The sequence below is a fragment of the Epinephelus moara genome, chromosome 5 (assembly GCF_006386435.1).
Source record: "Epinephelus moara isolate mb chromosome 5, YSFRI_EMoa_1.0, whole genome shotgun sequence".
NCBI classification, from domain to species: Eukaryota; Metazoa; Chordata; class Actinopteri; order Perciformes; family Serranidae; genus Epinephelus; species Epinephelus moara.
Genome location: NC_065510.1, coordinates 12511022 through 12535430, shown reverse-complemented (window position 1 = coordinate 12535430; position 24409 = coordinate 12511022). Strand labels below are relative to the sequence as shown.

At 40.4% G+C, this 24409-nt stretch overlaps 1 long non-coding RNA gene across 1 annotated transcript in view; it reads right to left on the bottom strand.

The window, feature by feature from the left end:
• Positions 1-264: 264 nt before the first annotated feature.
• LOC126390033 (uncharacterized) overlaps positions 265-24409 on the bottom strand; it is a 77315-nt gene continuing 53170 nt past the window's right edge. The window contains exon 3 of the long non-coding RNA XR_007569916.1: positions 265-520. This is a non-coding gene — a long non-coding RNA (uncharacterized LOC126390033). The remainder of the gene's footprint in view (positions 521-24409) is intronic.

The following is a 24409-nucleotide window of genomic DNA, read 5'->3' as shown; positions in this document are numbered from 1 at the left end:
TCAGAGTCCTTCAGCGGAAACAGCTTTTCCTCAAGAGCTGCCTTCCAAAAACACTTGACAAGAACAGAAATTGGCAATTCATTCCTTTACTTGTCCATTTTTCCCCCCTTTTTTTCCCTGCTCGTTTTTTATTGATCGCAATCACTTGTTCCCTGCACGTGTTCAAATTGCAGAGCGGGTTTTTGTCTTTTTTTTTTTTTTCCTCCAACTGCGAGAAGAATAGCCTAATCAAGGCAAATTGGTGCTAATCTTCTCACTCTTTAACGGGAGATTTAGAGAGAGAAGCAGAAAGAACAATTTCGACAAAAATGAACAGGATAGGCAGCGGAATATGTTGAAGAGGGAATAACTGAGAGGCAGATAGACAATGCCAAGCCGTGATTCAGCGAGAAACACAGAGATACAGATGGAGAGACAGTGAGAGGGTTCGAGTGTAACCTACCAACTTGTTGAGTGGTCTAGCAGTTGAATGGCACTGGTCTGCCGCCAAGTCGCGTCATTCCCTTCTGTGCTTCCAAAACTGAGGACACAAAGACAAGAAAATGCATAATGTCAGAAACAATAACACACAGCAACATTTCATTTTAACCAAATCTTATTCCAAAAAGCTAAGTGGGAGCAGACACCAGTGGAAAACACACTGCATGGTGTCGACAATGAAAATCAGATCTGGTCGAGTCAGAGTTGAACACCTCTGACACATGACAGGGCTTCAACAGCAACTGATCATAGATTCTTAGTATATTTATCAGGGTTTGTTATTAGCAAAGGTGTGCTACAATTACCATGGCAAGATTTAAAAAAAAAAACAAAGACAATGCTAAGCATTTATCACTAGTGTTTATACCTACCTAATAAATAAATGGTGACACTGGCCTCTGAAGGCAACGACCAATATTTCAGGAGTTAGCCAGCAGATATCTAGGCCAAGACTTTCTCTTCTGTGCACCAGTCATTGTTTACAGTTCAATGACTTCAGATAACATCATTTAATCTCTATAAACAAGATGGCTGCATAAGAATGCAAATCAATTAGAAAAAAGCTAACGAAAAGCTAAGGGCCAATTGGATCTAAGAATACATTTCAACCAATGCCTGCCACTTTTTCTTGCTCTCCATACAAACAGTTTACCTGCAAGTCTGCTTAAACATGACAGATCAATGCTATTTGGACTACTAACAGATACCAGAATGCTTCCAATACCCAAATCATGTCCTGTTGCCTTCAGATTCTGCATTGGTATCTGTTCATGGAGATAATGACCAATTAAACATCGCTGTTATGGATAAATGAAGCACCGCTGACTTTTGCGAGATGTGATGGGAACTGTTTTGTTTACATGTTGGTATGGCCAACCATCCACTCCACACATATCAATGAGATATACCAAAGAGAACTACGTCTGCCTTAGCTGCATAGTTGTGTCCATAAACAATGTAGCGCAACGAGGGGATCGTCTCTTGTCAGGAAATTTTCAACTTAGCTACTAATAAGCATTTCAGAGGACTGCATTTTTTCTCCACTGTAAAACTGGGTAATTGTTAGAATAATGGATCCAGGCTGCTAACCTTTAACATTCCACCTTTCAAGCCTGCAAGGGTTGAGTATTTGATTCAAAGATGCACTGTATGAGAGGGGTGGTATTTCAGAATTGCCACAGGGGAAGACATATCACTGTGATGAACAGAAAGATGTACTGGAGCAGGATAATGGATGCACAGGTTTTAGTGAAGTTTGGAAATAATTGGACAGAAAAAAAAATCAATTCTCTATTGATACTCAATGTTAACAGTAACAGTTGGTCATCCAGACAGGATGATTGAGGAAATTTGTGGGTCTATTTAACAGTGCAAATTTCAGGTGCAGCATTGTATCACTGGATCACATTCTATCATTTGGAACAATAATATAGCTCACAAGGAAAATAAATAATACTAAATAAAACACATGACCCGCCTTAAGGCAAACTCAATAAAACATGTTCTGTGTGTTTTGAAAAATATTTGAACCAATTTTCTTTGTCCCACTTCCTATTAAAAATGGATCAAAGAATTATTTTTACATAGTTATCTTATTTGTCTCGACCCTTAAATAATCACTTCTGATTAAAAAAAAAACTAAATAAAAAAAAATAAAAAATTAAGAAGAAAAATTGTGGAGGACAAGGAAAAAGTGAATACCAAAAAAGGAGGAAAGACACCTCAAATGTGTCCTGAGGGAAAAAAAAACTATTCCTGCATTAAGAAGTGGTCTGTGTCCAGTTTCCTCTTTTGTAAGTTCACTAATAAATGTGTATGAATATTTAATGTTTTCATGAATTTCTATGGTGTTTGAGTCTGAGAGCACTTGACCATGCCAAGGTTAAATACATATGAGTGGATGGTGATCGTGTCCACCTCTAAACTTTGTCGGCCTAAGACAACTTTCCCTAGGACAAACCCTGTTCCTCCATGGCAGGGTGAAGCAACCATTTGGACAAGGATCAGTGTAATGCTGTATAGACAAATAAGAGTAACAAGACGTGGTTGACAGAAAGAGAAAAATATAGAAGACAAAGACAGGAAATTGGAGTGAAAGAGATAAAGTAAGTCATGTTTTTACAGTAATCAAATTTTGACTCACAGGCACAACATGCTTGCATGTAGGAAAACACACACATACACACACCAGAGACTAGAGAGGTCCAACTCTTCAATGTGACATTGAGCTAATCAGATTTGAGGGAGAGAAGTGTTGGATAAACAAATCTCTCTCTCTCTCTCTCTCTCTCTCTCTCTCTCTCTCTCTCTCCATCCCGAGCCCCCCTTTCCTCTATATCTCTCCCCCACTCTCTCACTAATCAGTAGAAGAGCTTTTAGAGTGCAGAGAGGGATTCGTATTTACTCACTAATTCATGTCAACAGCCAAATCTACTCCATGGCGATGAATAAACAACTATTTACCCCATAACCACTTTTCACATGGAAAAGCCAACTCCTTCACAAAAGCCACAAAGCGTATTACCAGCAGGGCACCACCAATCGAATGAAAGCGATTGTGAATCCAATTCCGAATACTGTTATTATGTGTACAACATGTGCGTGGGGTTTGAACCTGAGCCCTCTGATATGAAACTGACTCTTTCTGTATTAAAGATAATAGAAAAGACGTTTGTGTCAAGCAGGGATCTGAGACTGAAACCAGCAGTGAGACTGCGACCGATAAAAATACCAAAAGATCAGTGAGTTAAGTTACCTGTAGACATTTTGCTATACTGGTTATTTTATGGTTGAGAAAGACCCCAAATTGTTGTTACACCTGTCATCAGCGTAGACCTTGTCTATGTTAACATGCACACTAAGTCTGTACTTTTAATCCAAAATTGTCACATGTTAAAAATAAATACAACCTCATGTTGTGTCTGTCACGTTTACACACTGACTCTGAAATTTTGTCCATCATTAAAGTTTTCAGAACACGTTAAAATTTCTGCGTTTTTTTTTTTCCAACCTGGTCTCACTCCAAAGTCATCGAAATCAGGCACTTGGGCAAAATCTTCCTGCGTCAGACAGCGACGAAAAAGTCGTCCTTTAACGCCAGCATGATGTGCGGCCAGTTGCCATTCTAGTTTAATGGTGGCAAGTGGTGTCAGGGGGAAAAGTGGCGGGACAAGAATGAAAGTGCGAGTAGGGTGGATGGAAGAGGTGGTGAATGAGTCCAACAAACACAGACTTTCACCTGGGAGAGCAGTGTTCATGTTCAGTAAGATTATAAAGCCAAACCCTGTTCTTTTTTCCTGAACTTAACCATGTGCATTTGTTGTTGAAGGAAAAAAAAAAAGCCAATTCACAGCTCTGCACTGAGTTAGTGCGTTTATTTTGGTAAACTATAAATTACCTGGATAAGGGAAGTGTATTTTTGAAAGAAGACAATGCATGTCCTAGAACCTCAATAACCAATGCACCAGGGTACATTGCACATCGTATCTGGACGTGGAAAGTCCATGACCAAACATCAACATGTAATGAGGTCGGAGTAAGAATGTGTTGTTTTTTCACATCTGTGAAAAGCCTTTGGAGAGTTGAAAATGTGGCATAAACTGCTGGACACATATATGTGCAACAAGACAGAGGAACGTAACGCACAGTGTCATTTCATAACTCAGATAGCCTACTTTTAACAGGTCAGATCGTGATATTCAGGCGGATGATGATGACAAGGACGAGGATGTGGATCACACAAAGACAGAGAGAGTGACAGTGTGGAGACAGAGAGGGAGGACAGCTCAGCCCCTTCAGCTGTTGTGCCAAGTGCAAGACACGGGGGAGAGAGCAGCGACAGCCTGCGAGGTACCTCCAGAGGAGAGATGTAAGTGTAAGGGAGCAAAAATGTCTTTCCACCTTGTCTTGTAATGCGAAATTTCACAACAAGTAGAACAATAAAACACATCAGAGTCAGTGTGCAAGGTTTATGAGCGTACCATTGTTTTTCAGATGACAGATAAAAGACAGACTTGGTGTGCGAAGGCCTGAATATTCCAATATTGTTACAAACATGACGTTATTCTGAATTTGATGTGGGTCATGTAAGCAGCATTTTTTGCTTTGATGTTCCACATTAGGCCTGATTCCAAATGTAGCATTTAACGATTAAGACATGGTATGTGCCTATCTTTGGACATGTATACAGTAATTGGGGTTTTTACTGCGGCTTGCAACACACGGCCTCTTGCCTGTTTACTGTCAGCGCTGTGAGCTGTCATAGATATGTTGTACAAAAACCAACGCCAACAGTTGGGAGCTGGGGTAGAGATGCATGCCCAAAAGAAAAGCCCACATTTCTGGTCAGATGGAGAAACATGCCTACTTTTAATCATTATGAAAGATTTGGAGATTACAGATCTTTGGATATGCCCAGATATCACAACGCCAACCTTTTCTAGAAGGTGGTTGAAAAAAAACAAGGGAACGCTGTGCTCACACGGTCGAAGAAGTCCGCAACTGGTGGAAAAGTCTGAAGTCTGTTTTGAGACATAAAGATTTCATAAGCAACTCCAGTTGTTCCACTTCTCCATGTTTTGACATGATAAATGACATGTTAAGGTACTTTAAACTGAGTTTGCATAAAAACAGGAATATTAGTGGAATATTCATTTTTATTAGCCATGAAAACAACTTAGTCGGGATGTTGTTTTTTCGTATTAAGGGCATAGACTGGAATATTTTGTGCACGCGAACACAGCCTCTTCCAACACGGCTCAGGCTGAATGCAGTTACCTTGTCAGAAAGCCACAAATATTATATAGTGAGACAGGGCCTTGTTGTGTCCTGTCATAAATATTATAATATATAAGGAAATACGATCAGTGTAATAAATGATGAAATCTTGTATACTAAAGCATTTTAACTCTGAGAGGAGAGCCTCACTTTGGGTGGGCCTGTTTTTAAAATCATATTTACACTGCATGTTTTGTTCCCCTGGCAGTGTGGGGGAAAAAGACAAAAAGCCTACAGAAAATCACATCCATCATCAGAGTGTTAAACTTTGATTCATGCCACCTGCTCGCAAGATGGAAACCCAGCAAAATCTTAGATACAGCCTGTGAGCAAATCAGGATAGGAGGATAAACAGTCATTCATCTGCAAAATAAGTTGATGCATATGGTGATGCAGCTTGTGAGAAAACTAAGAACACTCTTCTTTTTTGGTGTCATTATTTTGCAACTCACTGCTTTTCTCCTGCGGTGCTGCTACCGCGGCGAGGAGACAAAGGGGCTTTAGAGCTCCCTCTTTTGTAAATATCATGCAAATATCGCAGCTCTATCCTTAAAATACCTTTCATGATTGGACAGACTCATTTGGAATGTTACTGGAATGTACAGCGACAGATCGATGAAGACAGCAGTGTTACAGATTCCGCGTCTGAAGGGGGCTTCGGAGACTGTGCCAACATCCACTGTGGCAAAAGGCAGAGAAACACAGACAGATTTCAGTCTGTCTCAGGACTCACACATGCACAAGCTCACACATTCACGTTCACACCTACAGAGTTTCGAGTTCACCACGATGAGCTGACTGTCTTTGGTCTGTTATACATCTTATGTTCGATCTAATCACAGTACCTCACAGAAACACGCAAACATACTGCACAGTGCAAAAACAACCAGCTGATTCAAGATCAAGATACAGATATATACTTTGATTTTTCCAACGGATGAATGTGTTTGGATTCTGCACTAAATCCAAACACATTGGTTTGAACTGTTGGTCAGACATAACTGGGACTCCAGAAAATTATCTTTGTCATGCTTCACTAATTTGTGAATCTTAATTGTTAATCAAGATAATCGTTATCATAAAAAATAATAGAGAATCACCGATAATCAAAATGACAGTGGAGAGTGAACGAGGTCCAAAGAGCATTTGGTTGGCACCATTGCAGTGATAATGAGACACATGTCACCCTGTCACCTCTCCACCTCTCTAACATATGACACCAGCATCACCTTACAGCTCGCCTACACTGCAGCCAAAATAAAAGTCCATCTGTCTATTACAGTTTTTTTTTTTCTGGTTGCGTTGATACATCTCTCAGATCAGTATTGAAACTCTCAAAACTAGTTGTTCAACCACATCATCTACTCACTTGGGTTTACCTTACAAGCAATTTCTAATTATTTTGAACAAATTGCGAATGCTTTGACACATTAATGCAAATGATTATGTACACTTGTTTGCTGTTTCCTACATTAACACATTCTCATTTTCGTTTTTTTAGCCCCCAAAACATCTAGGCATTAGCTCATTGCATAATTCATTACATGCAAAATGGTTCAACCAGTTGTCATAATCTGTCAAGCACATTTCTATTGGACTTATTTTGTGTCAGTGTGTCCGGTATTGATGAGTTTTTCTAAGGTGTATCTTGCTTTTCACTAGTAAAGGGGAATGTGTGAACTCTTAGATCAACCAATGATCAAACAGTTCTCTGAAATAGCTCACGGGTTTAGCGCCGCCTCAAGGGTATTTCCTGTTTACATTTCTAATTTTGCATTTTTTTTTCCTTTGTGCCGTGCAAGGCTGTTAAGTAGTCTTGCCTTTTTTCGTTTCTGTATCACAATCACATGGTCTGTCAATAAATTATAGTACAAACAGTAAAGGCGTAAATGTGAATCCCCTCCAATGTCTTGCATTCAATCTCCCACATACAGTGATGTGTAGCTTCATACTGTTGAAACTGATACATGCTATACAGAAGCTTTGTGCATTCATCAAAACCTTAGCCATAACACACACACACACACACACACACACACACACACACACACACAACATATTTACAGAGTACACTGTTATATTGTTTGTATTGTTATATATTGACAACAAGGATCAAACAATGACACGAGGACTTGTCAATCTGTCAGCACAGACATGGTCTTTGACATAATAATATATTTTTGAGAGATAAATAATTATACACAGGCTTTTACGCGTGATCTATTGTGGGGTGCTGTTACATACTGGTTTGCAAATGTTAAGGATGATTTGAGAAGTGCACCAAAGCGACTGAAAAAAGAAACACAACTAACAGCATTTCAGTGCCCCATGTCAAGCACGTGAAGATTATCATTTTATATACATTATATTGTTCCAATATCATTCAAATTGAAGAAAATATTAATGTAACCACAGACACACAGATTAAAATGTGTTTCCAAATTTCTAAAGACAGTTTGATGCAACATGATAATGCTCCCATGCACAAAGCCAGGTCCATGAAAAAGTAGGTTTTACAAGGTGGTGTGGAAGAGCTACTTATAGTACTTTACAGCTACAGAGTAGAACAGACATTCCCATTCAAATCAGCATAGCAGGATGATCTGAGCAGCGGCCATTTTTGCAAGTGTTGCTAATGCAACTGTTGTCACGGGCTAACTTCTGTATAAACTTCTGCATAAACAAACCAACTTGCAGCAAGACGCAAAATCACTGAGGTGAGGCTTTGCATTAATGATGTACTATAGCTGCCTCCAAAGAATGAGTCAGGGCCGCTGCATGGTGGGTAGCTGCTCAGCCAGCAGCTGCGGCATAGAGAGACAGCTGGGATAAACAGCATGTAGAGACAGCCTATTTTTTATGTTTTTTTACATTCAACTCGGCCAATTAAGGCTATGTTTCGACCAAACGACAGATGGTGATTGCTGGAGCAGTGGACTAACTAACCAGATGACTAGCTAACTAAGATGGTTTTGGTGAGGTATATTATGTTATATGATAACAAGTCAACTAAGCCAACATTAGTCTTAGCTCAATGAAAGAGAGAAACTTTGATGGATGTACGGTTGTATATCTCTGTTAAAAAAAAAAAAAAAATACAATTAAGAATAGGCCAAAACGATGTTATCAAACTAGTGAGTGTGTCACACTTTATGGCCGCACTGACATATTTTGTCACCATGAAAACTGACAGCAATCGCCATTTTCTTTTGTACTAGTCAAATGACCACAGCAAACAGTTCAATGTCTTTTCTACTTAATTTGTTTCTATGGGAGGGTGTAAGCATAAGAAAAAAAGAAAAAAAAAACTAACACCACACCACCGCATATGACATTTGTTGATTTAGTTTGATTTATGATAATGAAAAGTTCTCGTGCATTTGCAGGTTACTTAGATCAGATCTAGCCTATTACTTATTTGTTTAACAACTACTTAACTTTGAAAAAATCAAGACACAACTTACCCAAATTCAAAAGTCAACACATACAACCAGAACTTAACAACCAAGAAAATGTAATTTTTTTCCAATCAGTGATTTCTACGTTGCTTTGCCTATACATCTCTCTGTCCGTAAAGCCATTCATCTGTTTATCTGGGTTCTGTATCTCTCTTAGCTCAAGGCTTTTTTACTCTGCCAAGGAAGCAGGATAACATTCTGCTCGTAGGAGGGCTGGCTGAGCCGCGCTGTTCCTTTTCCATATTTATGACTGAGAGGTGTGCAAGGAATTGCTTCCACACCCCCTCCCACTTCATGTCTTCTTCTTCGTCTTCCAACTATCTATCTATCCATCTGTCCTTCCTTCCATGGTACCTGCTGATCTGTGGGTTTTCCTCTATGCTGAAAGTACATTTATGACAGCGAGTTGTTTCAGTTTCAGACAACATCCCACTTTGTTCTTCCGCATCTTTCATAATCTGACAGTTCAGTTTTTATGTTTGATTTGATTTAAGATGTGTGACACATTTAAAAAGCAGCTCACCCATTGTTTAGACCTGCTTTTGTGTGGTTTTATTGTCTTATGTTTTTGTCTTGATGTCTGCATTTTATGTCTGTTGCTTTGTCTTTCACCTGCTACTTTGTCTTTTATTGTGAGGCACTTCATGAGGCATGCTCATGAAAGGTGCTATATAAAGATATATATATATTTATTATTAAAAATATTTTATCTACAATCTAGCATCTACAGCCCTCCATCCAAGTGAAGTTTTCCTCTCTGTGTGCATTACATTATTTTGTCTTTCATCTCTGGCTGACACGTAGGTGATAACTTCTGACACTTTTGCAGGCGCCTGTTGTTTATGGCTTATTCTCTTTTTTTGGCTGGCTCGCAGCAAAGCTGGACCAACCCTATGAATGTGAAACTCTGGCCCTGACTGCCAGAGCAAGTGGTGATGTTACAGCATTGGTCAGAGCAAGTAATTAAGTCACACCATTGGTTAGAGCAAGTGATGAAGTTACACCATTGGTTGGAGAATTACTGGTTTAATCAAGTTATAAAATCAAACCGTTGGTCTGAGAGAGTGATGATGTTACACCATTGGTCAAAGCGAGTGATGAAGTTACGCCATTGGTTAGAGCGAGTGATGAAGTTACATCATTGGTCAGAGCGAGTGATGCAGTTTCACCATTGGCCAGAGCAAGTGATAAAGTTACACCATTGGTCAGAGCGAGTGATGAAGTAACGCCATTGGTTAGAGCGAGTGATGAAGTTACATCATTGGTCAGAGCAAGTGATGAAGTTTCATCATTGGTCACAGCACCACTGGTTAGAGCGAGTGATGAAGTTACTCAATACGTCAGAGCGAGTGATGAAGTTAAACCATTGGTTGGAGCGAGTGATGAAGTTACATCATTGGTCAGAGCAAGTGATGAAGTTTCACCATTGGTCAGAGCGAGTGATGAAGTAACGGCATTGGTTAGAGCGAGTGATGAAGTTACACCATTGGTCAGAGTGAGTGCTGAAGTAACGCCATTGGTTAGAGCGAGTGATAAAGTTTCATCATTGGTCAGAGCGAGTGATGAAGTAATGCCATTGGTTAGAGCGAGTGATGAAGTTACACCATTGGTCAGAGCGAGTGATGAAGTAACGCCATTGGTTAGAGCGAGTGATGAAGTTACTCAATACGTCAGAGCAAGTGATGAAGTTAAACCATTGGTTGGAGCGAGTGTCGAAGTTACACCATTGGTCAGAGCACCATTGGTTGGAGCAAGTAATGACATTACACCATTGGTCAGAGCAAGTGATGATGTCACATCATTAGTTGAAGCCATGATGAAGTTAAACCATTGGTCAGAGCAAGTGGTGATGTCACATGTCAATGTCAATGTCAGCTTTATTTATATAGCACCTTTAAAACAGCCAACGGCCAACCAAAGTGCTTTACAGTTAAATAAGCAAGAACAACAACAACACACAAAAAAACATTTATACAGTGAAATATAACAAAGGTAAAAGACCAAATAGAGGTGACTGTACTCAACCAAAGGCCGAGGTGAACAAGTGAGTCTTGAGCAGTGATTTAAAAGTGGAGAGGCTATTCGCAGTCCGCACAGCCAATGGTAATGCGTTCCACAAAGTGGGAGCCGCGACTGCAAAGGCTCGATCTCCTCTAGTTTTTAATAGTGATCGAGGAACATCCAAGGCCATCTGATTCGCTGACCTGAGGGCTCTGGAGGGCCGATGCAACACAACAAGGTCAGAAAGGTATTCCGGAGCCAGCCCATTCAGAGACTTAAAAACAAATAAAAGAATCTTAAAATCAATCCTGTACCTAACCGGAAGCCAGTGAAGTGAAGACAGCACCGGAGTTATGTGCTCGCGTTTCTTTGTCCCAGTTAGGAGACGGGCTGCTGCATTCTGAACAAGCTGCAGGCGGTTAAGCTCTGATTGCTCAATGCCGACGTACAGGGAGTTGCAGTAATCTAAACGAGAGGTAATAAAAGCATGGATAACTTTTTCGAGGTCTTTCTGGCTTAGACAGGGTTTAACTTTGGCGAAAAGCCTCAGCTGAAAAAAGCTAGACTTGACTACTGAGCTGACCTGTTTGTCTAGCTTAAAAACACCATCAATAATCACACCAAGATTCCTAGCATGGGATCTCATGTAAGGTGCTAGTGGGCCCAGGGAGCTGGCAAGGACCTGAACCAAATCAGGGCGACCGAACAGGACAACCTGTGTTTTGTTTTCATTTAATTTTAAGAAGTTTAAGTCCATCCATGTTTTAATGTCACTTATGCAGTTTAGCACAGCCTGAAGGGAATCTTTGGAGGGAACTTTTAATGGCAAAAACACCTGCACGTCATCAGCAAAGCAGTGAAAGGGAATACCATGCTTCCTAAATATCGACCCCAGGTGTAGCATATAAAGGGAGAACAATAGGGGGCCCAGAACTGACCCCTGGGGGACCCCGCAGGTCAGAGGGGCCACTGAGGACGAAAACTGCCCCATATGAACAGAAAAGGATCTGTCCGAGAGGTACGATTTAAACCAACTTAAAACAGGGCCTTTTATACCTACACAATGCTCTAGGCGTGACAGGAGAATTGTGTGATCCACTGTGTCAAACGCCGCTGTTAGGTCAAGAAGAATTAAAATGGCACAGTTACCAGAATCAAGCTTTAACAAAAGATCATTAAAAACTTTTAAAAGAGCAGTTTCAGTGCTGTGAAGAGGCTTAAAACCAGACTGAAACCGTTCACAAATGTTGGCCTTGGCCATTCTTGGAACTGGTTAAATACGACTTTCTCTAAAACCTTTTGGAAATTTGGAAATTGGCCTGAAATTAGCCAATACCGTGGGATCCAAATTTTTCTTTTTCAAAAGAGGTTGCACCGTGGCATGTTTAAAGGAGGATGGAACACATCCAGAGCTGAGACACATATTTATAAGTTTTAAAATAAAAGACTCAACTGAACTGAAAACCTCCTTAAACAAACGGGATGGAATGCTGTCAGTTGGGCAGTTAGCAGGGCGCAAGTGTTCAACTACTTCAGTGAGCTGAGAGAGTGAAACAGGCTCAAACTGGTGAAAAACAGCTGAGCTTGCTGTGGGAAATGAGGGGTCCTGAGCAGACTGAAGGAGCGGGGATCTAAGAGCAGAAATCTTATTAATAAAAAACTCCTCCTTCCTCGCACAGAGAAGAAGACGGCTTAATACAGACAGCATCACAAGGATTCACCAGTGAGTCAAATACATTGAAAAGAACCTGAGGCTTGTGAGCATTTGTGGAAACAAGTGAGGAAAAGTATTCAGTTTTAGCAGCTTTAACAGCCTGCTGATATGTCAGGAGAGAATCATGTAGGAGATCCCAAGAAATCTGGAGTTTGTCCTTTTTCCACTTTTTCTCTGCCAGCCTACATGCGCGTCTGAGCGCGCAAGTGGACTCATTCAGCCAAGGCTCAGACTGTAGCTTTATGCGCTTTAGAGTCAGGGTCGCAATGGAGTCTAGAATCTCAGCACAGAGTGAGTCATACATCGCCATACAGAAATCCACACTGAGGACGCCAAAGTCATCCAGAGAATATAGGAGAGAGTCTTTAAAAGCAGTGGAAAACTGCAGAGGAGTTGAAGAATTAAAAACACGGAGACGGCGAACGGGAGCGGAGTCCGTAGTGGAGGGAGCAGGCAGAGAGAAGGAGAATAAGACCGGTAGATGGTCAGATAAGGGTGTGTGGCAGATTTCAGTTATCTGTACATTCAATCCATATGACAACACAAGGTCAAGAATGTGGCCTTTTTCATGCGTTGGCCCTGAAACAGACTGCGTGAGATTAAAAGAGTCCGTGAGAGTCAGAAAGTCTCTGACCAGAGGTTGGCTCTCACAGCAGAAATGTACGTTAAAATCACCGACAATTAAAAAGTTATCATATTTAAGAGTCACACCCGACACAAAGTCTGCAAAGTCCCGTATAAAGTCTTTGTTAAATTTCGGAGGGCGATAGACCACCGCACAAAGAAGAGTCACGGGGAAATTTTCCTCAATGAGTTGGTGCTCGAAGCTGGAGTAGCTGACAGCTGGAGACTGCTGGCAGTGAAAGGTGGATTTATATATGGATGCCAGTCCTCCACCTTTGCCGGTGGTGCGAGGGGAGCTGAAGAAACTACATCCAGGGGGAAGGAGCTCCGAAAAAGAGGTAAGTTCACCCTCACGGAGCCAGGTCTCCGTTAGGAACATAAAATCCAGTTTGCGTGAGGTAAAGAAATCGTTAAGTAAAAAAGTTTTGTTGATGACGGATCTCACATTCAGCAAAGCCAAATGAAGATAAACAGTGTCAGATGAGGGTGAAGCATGCTTCAGTGAGCGGAGGTTCCGACGGTCCACGCCGTGTCTTCTGGTTCAAACACGCCAGCGGGTAGGAGGCAGCAACAGCTGATCGGGGTCCGCCGAACAGCTGACGCTGTCAGAGCCGCCGACGTCAGGGGACACAGGCCGGATCCATTGGTCTCTAGTCCTCCACGAGCGCAGGTCACTGCAGCAATCAGACACACGAACAGACCTCAGGTGAGCCTCGAGCCTAACCCGGAGACCTCCGCGTTTACCACGTCTTCTGTGGCGTTTCTTGCGGGCAAGGTAGAGGGGAGGACGCCTCAGGAACGCCTGGATTTCCTCGAGGCATGGAGGGGAGCTCACCAACGGGTCACATTTGAGCTGATCGAAGAAGCCTCCAATCTCAAGCAGAGTTTGGCGATCATAGGTGAGGACAGATGATACCTCTTGACAGATCAGGTAATTCAATAAGCATACAACAAACACGGAGCAGAGCCACAGACGGCCAGCCGAGCATCCTGGCGCCATCTTGCCACATCATTGGTTGAAGCCATGATGAAGTCAGAGATATTGGATGAAGCGAGATACCCAACTGTAGGCTTATCCAATGTTAAGAAAATGGTTACACTTCCTGTCTCCTAAGTGGGCGTGGTTAGCTCTCCCTCCAAACAGAGCCTGTTCTCCCTCAACCCCCCCCTCCCCACCACCGTGTTGAACAGAGGCTCTGTGGATGTCTGTGTATGCGGATCGAGAAGCAGGTGGAATGAAAATACATTCTTCCTATTATTGCAGCCTATTGCTGCACAAAGCTTGGGCATTTTTTATTTATTACTAGCGGTAAATAACTGTTTGTAAGCTAACTGTGATTTTACCGCCTGTTTATCAAGATCACAAGATCTCGCGAGAACTTGTTTTCTGAGACGGACAGGGCTCAAACAAAGTTAATTTTCTCTTGATCTGTGCGGATGAAAAATGCAGCTTTAGTGTCAGAATGTTGGTAAGATGTGTGGCTTGTGGAAAACGAACCCAATATTTACTTTAGTTACTATAAGGCGAAAGAATTGACCATAAATTGTGATCACGTTCATTTTCCTCATTGACGACAATACATTCAGAGCTGCCGCAAGTCTCCTACAGGGGCGTGGCGCTTACGTCACTGAATCAGGAAGTGAGCTGAGTGGGGTATCTCGCTTCATCCAATATCTCTGATGAAGTTAAACCACTGGTCGGAGCAAGTGATTAAGTTTTAACATTGGCTGGACGGAGTGATTGGTCAGAGCCAGTGATAACGTTACATTATTGGTTTGAGTGAGTAATAAAATCAAATCCTTGGTCGGAGTGAGTGATGATGTCACACCACTCAGCTTGAGCGAGTATACAGCCATGTACTAGGTTTCAACCTAGTCTTGTTCTGCTTTATCTTAAGTTGCCTTGAAACAAAATGATAGAGACATTTATGTGGTACAATAATAGATAATACAGAAAAAAAAAACTGTCCAGTGACCCTATAAATATGACAGAGTGCAGCTTTACACAAAATGGAACATGGCTCATTGACTGTCTAATTCCCTAAAAATGTATTACAAATATTGGAAAGGGTCCCGTATCCAGAACCTGAACTTGAGGAAATCTGTGCATAGTGTTCCAGCCAAACATGAAACTGATACAACCTCCAGTAAAGTCACATCATTAGCAATGGCAGATTTTTCAAACAGTGTGACCTAACATCCTGCTGCAGTGACAATAAATACACTCCTCTGTAACTGGCAATGATGGTAATAGTGTAACTTAATTATGAAGATGAATGAACCGGCGGATGGTTTCGTCAAGCATGTGATTTTGACACTGGAGACCAGAGACTAGAAATTTATGTCCTGTCTTGTAACAGTGGAAAACTTGTTGATTTTAACCATAACAGTGATATCATATTTTTTAAGTGTAGAGGCAGATAAGAAAATGAAGGCCAAGAGAGCGAGAGAGATGGGAATGGCACACAACAAAGGTCCCAGGGAATGTCACGGTTATGTAACATACACTGGAACCAATCGGCTACCCAGGCACACCTTATTTGCCTAAAGTTATTCAGAACTTTACCATATAGGTGACGAAGCAGAAAGTGTTCATATGAAAGGTTTCTTCAATGGTTAAATGGGTTGTTCTTGACATTTTTTAGATACTAGTGCTTGTTGAAGATTATCTAACTTACTGTATTTTCAATTCTATACAGTTTCTGAGTCGTTTTGCAGTACTTATAATGTACGAACAAGGACATTTAAAGATTGTAGCACAAACATTTTTGTAAGCATTCACTTAATTAGCAGAAATAACCCTCTGTAATTGTTTTTCCATGATAAAATACTGATATATATGCACTATTTTGTTGCTTAAATGTGATAGGGACATCAAGATGTACTGTTTATGAACATCTTGTAAGAATATTGCTCAATCCTAGACAACAGTTGGTGATCTGGGAAACTTTATATGCATATAAACATGGTTATTAAAAAGTCTGGTTTTCTCTCCTGATTGGCTTGAGGGTTAATGACCAATCAAAAGAGAAAGAAAACAAACAAGAACACACCCTATACATAATCACAGCTAGTGATGTCTGTGAAAAGCAAAACACACTCTTTACATAATGAGATGGTAAGCTGAAACACATCATCTTCTCAATCAAATACAACAGGCAAACAGTAAAGTTATGATGATGCCATTTAACCTTTTGATGAATGTCGTCTCTTAAATGAGATATCAGCTGGCTAGCCGTTCACTCACACAGTATATGGGATTCGAACAGCTCCAAGAAAATGGTAAATATTGCAACAAGTCTGGGCAGGAGTGGTATTGCACCAGCTGCCCTGAAAGCTACACAGTTTTAATTAAAAAGCCTATAATGTGAGCATCTGAGATGATTTTGATATAGAAAGAAAGAGAGGTAACGTTGGGTAATTGTTGGATAAAGGAAGGTTTGTACACTTGCTCTTATTATTGCAGAGGACACCAATGGTATAAAAATAAGATCAGGTCAGGTCAGGGTGGTACACTTAAAAAACCAAAGCCCATGTTTGGGAGGAAAAAGGTCACGGGCAAAGTGGAATTTAAAATTATGGACTTTAAGTTCATTCAACCAGAACACAGACAGTAAAGAAATGTAGGGACAAGCAACCAGTGGCTGCTGAGTGTAGACTGCAGACCAGAGCATATCTCTGGAGACCATAATTAGGCCAGGTGAATCTAGCGGTATAGACAAGTCAAGCCGAAACATGAGCAGTAAATGCAAGAAAGTAATTAAGGGTTCCCTGTGAAGGTTTTTGGCCACTGTTAATGAAATGAGGTCGGGCTTTTATGTGAAGGAAAAAAAATCCATTTAACATATTTTTTGACCACAAGGATACCTACAGTGCATTTTGGTCCCAAACACTGAATCTAAACAGAAACTGTTTTTCACAAAAAAACTCCACAGGGCACCTTTAAAGGTCCAGTATGTAGAATTTAGGGGTGTTTATTGGCAGACATGGGATATAATATTCATAACTATGTTTACATTAGTTTAGTTGGGTTATCATTACCATGGAATGAGCTGTTTGTATCGACACATGGTTTCTTTTGAGTCCGCCGCGTTGTACGGTAGCCGACAGTGGAGAAACCACTGGCTCTAGATCAATCAATCAATCAATCAATCAGTCAATCAGACTTTATTTATGGCACTTTTCATACAAAGAAGCAGTAACACAAAGTGCTTCACAAAGTGAAACAGTAAATCAAGGACCTCACACACACACACACACACACACACAGAGCGAGAGAGAGAGAGAGAGAGAGAGAGAGAGAGAGAGAGAGATGATATCTATCTAAAATACAATTAAAAAGGGCATCGATAGGCCCTGGGTCATCAGGAGACACGGCTATGTAAAGCTGCATGTCATCGGCGTAACTATGGAAGTATATGCCGTGCTGTAGATAAGGCCCTTTGCATTAGCCACCATAGTTTTCCTGCACACTTCGCTCGCAGGAGAAGTTTCAGTACTGCAACCTCACCACTAAATCCCAGACACTGGTACTTTAAGTTGATAGGAAAGCCATGGAGTGTTCCAGGATAGAGCCAGAGCAGGAGCATCACATAATCCTTGATGAGATGGAGATGTCTGATAAACAGTGACTGTTATTCTGGTTGATCTACATGGAGTGATGATGTAAAGAATTTTCTGCATAAAAGAGCATTTCAGTCCTTTTCAGACTGAGGCTAAAGTGGTTGAAAGACATTTACAAAGAGATTTTTAATTGGCATTTTACTGATGCCAATGGTGAAACAGAGCTGTTACAACAGGAAAAGTAGAACTTTTCAACACAGGAAAATTAAAGCAACATAGCAACCCATGTAAACAGTGGACATAATCAAAGCAACATCTAAATAAAGTACTGTAAACTGTGCTGCTACGACGTGTTCAAGGAGAAATCGAGGCAAAACACTATCGCAACAAAACGACTACTACAAAAACAGCTGTTGGCAATTTAATTCGCCTGGGCCCGTGTTCACAATGTCATGTCACATCAACATGTCTCCAGTACACGACTTTGAAGTTGGATTTTCAGGATTTTTTCTCAGTTATCTATAACATCAGGTTTACTGTCAGTCACATAGAGTCTGAGGATACTGCACTCAAACAGTCGCGATGAGAAAAATCTGCTCCTCTTCTGCTGTCCGTCAGGGGAGCATCAGCATCCACTTTGTATGTATGTATGTATGTATGTATGTATGTATGTATGTATGTATGTCTTTTGGGTAATACTGTGCTCTGAATTGATAATTCCTCAAGATGGCAATTCTACACAACACCTGATGCGTGACTGTGGTTGCTACAAATAATAGAGCATTGGGAACTGTAATGGTGTGTACAGTTACATGCTTGATAACCAAAGATATTATTCCTACAAACGGTTAAGAGTAAAATATTTTTTTTAATGCAACACTAATATTTAGAGAGCCTTCACTGACCCTAGAATACAGAATACAAAAACCACTGGAATAACCTAATATGCTCAAGGACTAATTAACGGTTGCCTTATGTCCTCCAGCTCCTCTGTTTATAAAGACTGCAAGCCGTTTACAATAAACAGAATAATAGCCTTTTGGCATCATTCATCCTCTCCTCTGTCCTCCTCCCCCTGCTGCTGATGTGAAGAGACTTCTGGTTTTGTCTTGTCTGACAAAGTGTATTGTTACAGATCTTTGTGCTTGCTCAAATAAGTTTGAACAATGTCACAACTTTTCTGTGAGGGATGTAGACACTGAGGGGAAAACAAGACAGGCAGAGACAAAGCCATAAAATCGAAAAACTAAATTACACAAATTAACTACGGGAAAGCACTCAACATTACAGACTAATGACATATTACAGGGCTTGCAACATGTACGCACACACATACTTTCTATCTGCTTTCAAATGCTCTGTCTCTAATTGGAACGAGGAACAGTCTTGCTGAACCCTTGCAGTCTCGCCATTCTACATGAAACCCATTTTCCTCTAATTTCTTTGTGGTCAGAGGAGCACTACATTGAAGTTTCGAGTGTTTCCCTGTCTCCTCTCCCTCTGTCTCTCAGTCTGGTTCAATGCGGAAACTCTTTGTGTGAAGTTGATTATGATAACAGACGGGTGATTGTCACAGCATATAAAAAACCCTCTGCTGTAATTGTTCATCAGTGAGCAATAATTTTTGACTTGATTTCAAACGGCTGGCGTGTGCTTGTGTGTGTGCAAGCGTGCTCATCACACACACCGACAGAGATAAGTAGTGAAAGACTGAGACAGGACATTGGTTGAAATTTGAGCGTATCTCTAACCAGAGCCGTGTTGAGGGTCTGGTTATTGAGCTGTAGCCACAGGTCTTTTTTTTTTTTTACTGCCACAATTTTTTTATTTGAATTTGAATTATGACTTCCTGACACAAACACTGTGTTGCCAACTTGGTGACTTTCTTACTAGACTTTGTGATTTTTCTGACCCTCTTATAGCAACTTGCTGCTCCAAGTAATTTCAGTCAGCAGCTCTTATCATCACAGCATCTCTCCCTCACTTCTCTCGCCGTGCCAGCACAGGAAGGAATGAGTTACTATGGCTACGGGCAGCGGCGTTGCCAGGTCATTTTGTCATTTGAGTGTAGTCCCACTATAATTTTAAATGTAACCTTATTTGAGGCTGGCAAACACTGAAATATGTTTGGATGTGCAACAGTCTTTGTAACATCACAGCCTATATAAAAGCAGGTCTCTGTGTGTGTTACAGGCAGTGTCAGAAATTAGCAAGGGCCACGGGCCATTTGGCCCGCAATTTATCCAAGAATGCCCCCAAGTTTTCGAAACAACTATATGTATTTACATTTTTAACAGTATTACAATCTGACATTAAAGTATAATTTTATTTTCATTAAATTCATTTACCGTCACGTCTACAACTCATTTTCCAGACATAATCAACGAGATTGCACTGATTACGTGAGAGTAATCTGACAGAGAAGGGGAGGGGGCTTTGCTGTACCATAAATATAAATTAACCATTTCTTGGGTGATCTGTGTCTACACAGTGACAAATTAATGAAAAATTAAGGTAGAATGAATGTTAAATTTTAAATTAACTTACTTCCAGGATTGCATCTAAGGAATTTATAGTAATTTGGCCTTTTTAACAGTAAAAGTAACTGTAATGTGGTGAAACATTAGTACTGCTATCAGTAGATTAATGGTTAAATCATCACATTTAAACTGGTTGAATTATAGGATATCTGAGTGATATTTTACAACCATAACTTTATGTAACCCATTATTTATTTCATTTATAGTGGTTTCTACTGAAGAGTGAAGACACTATCTTAGTTGGTTTTGCTTTTCATGTGCTTATTGTTAGAACATAATTACAATTTTTTGATGCCCCCCAAACATTTTGAAAATGCCCCCATCTTTTAGACCGTGGGGGCCAAAATTGCCCCCAGAATATTTTGTTAATTTCATACCCTGGTTACAGGGGTCTGACAGTCAGCGTTGAGTGACTGAAGAACAGAGGAGAAATGTGGAGAAAAACAACTCAATCACGTGTTTTTGTCCCTGCCATTAAAAACATGACAGTAGCAGAGGACTTTTATTTTTTTCATTTTGACAAACTGCTAAAACACATCTCATAGACAAGAAGGTGGTGGCAGTATTCAACCTCAAAAGCAATGGTTGCAATCTGCCATGATAAAGAAAAAAGAAGAAGCAACTACGCAAGGTTAGAGAAGCGCTGTGACATTTCCACCATAAATTGATGCAGAAAAAGCACAAATTGGCACATAAAAATTAATCAGAATACAGGAAATTACGTGTGTGGCTCTCATATTTTCTCGAGGGAGGATCCCCACCCTCCTTGTTTATTATGTGTGTCCCCCAAATGTTGAAACACAACTGACACACTTATACACATATGACTTGCATCTCTCTTCATCATGTTTGTGCTGTTGTTTAGCTACTGTAACATACTCTTCTGATCCTACAGCATACTTTGAGTTTTCTTTAGCAGGGTTTTTCTCGTAAATAAATCTAACTTTAAAAAAAAAAACAAGGTTTCCCCAATTACTTTACAAACCACAATTTGCATAACATCATGTTGTGATGTGCCTCCAAAATGAACTGAAATGGTAAACGTCTCATTAAAGTCAAAGTGAGCAGCAGATGATAGAGAGGTGAACAGTGCACGCACTTCACTGCATGAGGTATATCTGTAAACTGAGTGTGTGAAAGAGAGACAGTGAAAGAAAAACATTTCAATATTCATATAAACTAATAACTCCTGATAACCATAAACGTTTCAAACTCTAGACAATAAATGTTGAATGATATTAGTTGTGAAGTTTTCTATTTTTTACTAAATACTAATACTAATAATTATCAAAAGCTACTTATCTTATAAATAAAATCTAATAAAATCTTTTATGCCATTTTAGAGACACAGGCAGACATATGGTATAGAACTGGGAACAAGCAATAATACCAAAAAAAACCAAACATAAAAATGGCTGACATAAACAGTGATGTGAGTTACTTTTATGTTAAACGTGAAACCCGTTGTCATTGATTGAACATCTATCATTACTGTGATGTTATAAAAGTTTGATTGGCATCACATAATATTGCCACTGCGCTGCTCTAACTAACCATGAAACATGCATCCTCGAGTTTGTCTACCTGCTGCTTACATTTAATTACTTTTTTTAGTTATTCATTCATTTTTTTCCCCATTTCATTTTGTTGCCATGGTTACCATATTTGCTTTGTTCTGACCCCCAACACACACACACACACACACACAGTGAGCAGATATATAGAAGTGCTACACACATACACACACACACACAGGCATACTCCAAAATCCGCACACCAACTCGCTAACACTCAACCTCTGTGGAGAGAGGGGTGACTGTGTAATGGCGTCAAAGCAACAGCTGCGGATGACCTCACATGACCCTTGAGGTTGTCATGGCAGCGTCAGCCTTGTTCCCACAACAACACCACACTGTTCCATTACTGTGCGACATAATTTATTTATGAAACCTTCACTTTACAGGCTTACTTCGTGTGTGAGAGTCTCTCAACATGACAGCAAGAATGTGGATATTCTGTTTGTGCATTCTTGTGTGTGTGTGTGTGTGTGTGTGTGTGTGTGTGTGTGTGTGTGTTAGATGCATAAGGCTGCGTACCTGCATGCAAAGGCTTGCAGCCATTTAGAAAACTGAAACCAGGCTGAGATTCCTTTGGGATGGATTCGCAGAGAGATAGGTAGATAGGTAGGGACGCAGAGAAGTGAGTAGAGGAATAGGGCTATTTCTATTTTTGTAATTTATGCTCTTCGGAGCCGTAGCCTTATTGGGACAGCTTACTCCAGGTGAGAATATCAATGTTGAGAAGTTAGATCCTTAACAAGTAATCAGTGCTGGAATGTTGGTATTTATGTGAGTCAAGCTGGCTGTTCAGCTATGAAAGTGTGACAGATATTTTGATAGAGAGACATACAATACTGGTTGTCAAAGGAAAGTCATTAATGTGGATAACCACTTCACATAGTTTTATCAGAGAGGCTTTTCCACTATGAAAAAAAACAGCTCTGGGAGAAACCCATCTGAAAATACAGGGGAACCATTTTGACCTCAGATGAGGTGAAAGAGTTACACTGCTTCTATCAGTAGATATTAAACACACAGCACATAGCAGTACATAATCGGTATAGCTCATACTACTGGACATCACAGTAACCACACACTGAATTGATTAGGAAAACATAATGTTGTGATAACACATTCATAACTAGGCTAATTGCTGATCTAATAGATGTATTTCTGCAGTTCTGGTTTCACTTTGTCTGTAAGTAAAGGACTCGGACATTAATAGAGTGCTGATTTATATTAAGGCAACAATATATCATACCACACAAACTGTGACCTGGCCTACCTGAGATATTATATACAGTGCATGAGCGCGTTTTGGTGGGTCTGTGTGCGATAACCTTGTGTGTGTCTGCTCCCTGTCACTATCTTAGGCGCCTGCAGTCTGAAGGAAAGCATCTGGTTTCAGCATCTGGACACACCGCACACACACACAGATTGGAAGGGTGTTTGATAGAGTCAGTGAGCGGACACCAAGAAGGTTATCTGTGATCAGAGCCTGCAGTTATGACACACACACACACACACACAAACATGCACACACACACAGATGCACACAAACAGACCCACACGCCCATCCGTCTCACTTTGTTTCTCTCTGTCTTTTTCACACACACAGAGAATGATAAAGCAGTAGATATGTACTGTAGCAAATCAGCGACGTCCAGCAGCCTGATAATCCAGGCAGATGCTATCCATGACTACCTTTCCGTAACGTGGCTAACTGTTAATGTGATGATACACACTGTGTCCCCTAAAGGGTTACTGCTTTTTCCCCCTTTACAAATAAACTCTTTGGCATAGTCACAACTCATTGTTCAGTTGAATTTGTGTTGAATGTGTTATCAATTATATTGATATGGCAGTAAAGTTTTGCATCATGATTTAATGGTCCTGAAATTGATCTTTTATTGAAACCAATTCCAGGATTCCAGAGTTGAACATTCCAATGTCAAAGGATGACACAAAGAATGTTTGGGAATACATTAAAAACAGATTTAAGAGTCTATGTGAGGGACTATGATGATATGTGCTTTAAACTGTACTTCACCCACAAAATGACCATTTGTATATAAATTACTTACCACATTATCTCAAAATCTTCAAGAAAACTTTGTCTCTCTAGCAAGCCTCCACAGTGAACGGAGAATCCAAAAAGGTGAAAATTTTTAATAAATTGAAGGCAATGGGGTCCACGTTTAACAACTCAGACAACCTGTGCAGGATAATCCACATGCCATTTATTTAAAACTGCACAATATAAAACCCCTCTGCCCATGAGTAGTGTGCCTGAGCATGTGCATGTGTAAGAGCTCCGATTGAGAGTTCAAATGCACGCTCGTGCCAAGGCATGAGACTGTTTGTACTAGGGTTGGGTACCGTTCATAATTGAACCGATACGGTACCGGCACCGGTATCTGGAATTCGGTACCGGTACCAAACGGTACCTTATTTCGGTACTTTTTAACCCTATGGGCCCTAGGCCTTTTTGGGGTATTTTTACTGCCTTTACTTTTAAGCTCATATCACAGTCATTATAAAGGCTACATACACATGCTATATCTTGTTTTTTTCAGGACAATCTGGGCTAACCAGATTTGCCATCGTTTCATGTTCTTCTATGTGCCTGTATTTTATATTAATTTTTATATCAATGAAAAAAACAAATCTGTGTGCCTAAATTCTTACATTTTT